This window comes from Apium graveolens, chromosome 7, assembly GCF_009905375.1.
Source record: "Apium graveolens cultivar Ventura chromosome 7, ASM990537v1, whole genome shotgun sequence".
NCBI classification, from domain to species: domain Eukaryota; kingdom Viridiplantae; phylum Streptophyta; class Magnoliopsida; order Apiales; family Apiaceae; genus Apium; species Apium graveolens.
Window position 1 is genome coordinate 230,206,637 of NC_133653.1, and position 2,433 is coordinate 230,209,069.

General features: G+C 38.3%; 1 non-coding gene across 1 annotated transcript; it reads right to left on the bottom strand.

Moving 5' to 3' along the window:
- Positions 1 to 1,774: 1,774 nt before the first annotated feature.
- On the bottom strand, positions 1,775 to 1,881 carry LOC141676350 (small nucleolar RNA R71). Its single transcript, XR_012556946.1, has one exon. It is a non-coding gene; the product is annotated as a small nucleolar RNA R71 (small nucleolar RNA).
- Between the last annotated feature and the right edge of the window lie 552 nt (positions 1,882 to 2,433).

The window sequence follows — 2,433 nt, forward strand, 5'->3', positions numbered from 1 at the left end:
TGACGAGTAGAACTCGGCTTATGGCCAAAATAAGATTCATCAGAATTTTCCAGAAGCCACCCACACGGCCGCGTCAGAAGTGCACGCGACCGCATGCCGACACGCGGCCGCGTTAGACCTGCACGTGACCGCATGATGATGCGCGGCTGATTTCACTGATAAAGCCTTTTTTGAGTGGAATTTGATAATTTTAAGGGTACAGGTCCACTAGGGGCTTATATATACTTAAAAAAAGGGTATTCATCATCCGGTAAGATTGGGAGATCGAGGAGAAGACCTAGAAGCACAAAACAACTCCGAAAAAGAAGATCTTGTTTCCTACTTATGATTCTTTGAAAATAGTTGTAACTTTGGATGCTCGTTTTCATTCTTGTTGAACCTAGACCTCTTTTTTATTCATACTTTGATTATTATTCAGTTTATTAAGACCTTGTTTTATAACATGCTTTTATTGGAACCCATGATGACGATGAGTTCAATTATGGGCTAATCGTTATCATAGGATTCTAGCGGATTTACTTATGGATTTCAATAATTAATTCATTTCGATATCTTGATGTGTGGTGATTGATTGATATCCTAGTATTGGTTGTGCTTATTCGTCTTATGTACGTAGCTAACATATAAGATAGTGTGTTAATCTCTATTGAAGCGACAATGAATATAGAGGTTTAGAACTTGCCATGCTATCATAGGTTCATGTATTTGTTATGCATGATTCGTAGGTAATTTTAACCATCTTACTTGCCCTATGTAATCACGATAGATAACTTGCGCATTAAACCGTTATATTTTCAATTTTTATAGACATATAAGGACTAAGCATAATTGGTGTCTATTCAACTTCTATCTCTTTTGTGGATGCTTGGTAGTAGGGTATTCGTACAACGAAAGTTGGCGTTTACTAGTTTCGTGTTATCTGATTAGTGTCATCACCATTACATGCTAAGGTTAAGAACAATAAGGCTATTGAATGAAGTATTTAATGAAGTTAGAATCCCATATTTTCATATATAGTAATTCAACCTCAATTCTCTTAGTTAATGTTATTTAGTATAATTTCTTAGTTAAATAAAAACCCAATTTGTCATTTGTCTTAGCATTAAGCGATAACCATACATTGTTGCATAGGTGCATAAATTGAACTTTACCTAAACAGTCTCTGTGGGAACGAATCTGATTTATATCTTATACTACTTGTGAATGCGTATACTTGCGTGAATATTAGCGCGTGTTTTCACCCTAACAAGTTTTTGGCACCGCTGCCGGGGACTTGGTGTTAATTTTTAGTTTATATGCTTGTCATCAGTGGTCGTTAAAGTTCACTGACTCGGATTCTTTTACATTCACGATTTATTTGTTTGTGTTTCAGGTACTCATTATAATGGGAGATCTAGCAGCACGAACGAAAGCCTTGATGGATTTTTCTCAACCCAAGATCAATGATATTCAATCTAGCATTGTCAGGCCAGCTATCACAGCTAATACCTTTGAGATCAAGCCTGGCATAATTCAATGGGTGCAGAATTCAATCCAGTTTGGGGGTTCTTCAACGGAAGATCCCAATATGCACATTAGGGATTTCATTGAGATCTGCGACACCTTCAAGTTCACCGGTGTTTCTGAAGATGCTGTGATGCTGAGATTATTCCCATTCTCTCTGAGGGACAAGGCTAAGAGCTAGTTACACTCTTTACCAGCTGGTTCGATTACTACTTGGGAAGATCTTGCTCAAAAGTTTCTCACAAAATTCTTCCCTATAGCAAAGACAGCTGCAATCATAAACGCTATTACTCAATTTGCGCAGCAATCGGAAGAATCTCTATATGAAGCTTGGAATCGCTACAAGGAAATGCTTATGAAGTGTCCTCATCATGAAATGCCTGATTGGATGATCATCAACTATTTTTATAATGGTTTGGAAGCACAGTCCAGACCCATGCTCGATGCAGCATCAGGTGGAGCCTTATAGGCGAAGAGCTATGAGGAAGCTTATGATCTAATTGAACTGATGGCTGCTAATGAATATCAGTATCCAGCCCAGAGATTGCCACATAGCAAGGTAGGGTTACAGCTATGGATATCATTGCTCAACTAAAGGAATTGTCTATGAAGATCGATTCTTTGGCTAACCTGGGTGTTAATCAGATAACCAGTGTTTGTGAGCTATGTGCAAGTTCGCATGCGATGGAGCAATGCGCTATATCTAGTGAATCAGCTCAGTTTATGAGCAACTTTCAGAGATCGCATCAACCAGTTCCAGACACTTATCATCCTAATAACTGAAATCATCCTAACTTCAGATGGAGCAACAATCAGAATACGATGCAACAGCCATTCCAACAGTTTGGAGCAAAACAATTCAACCCTCCTGGTTTTCAGCAACAATTTGCACCAAGACAACAACTCCAATTTCAATAACAAACTCATGAT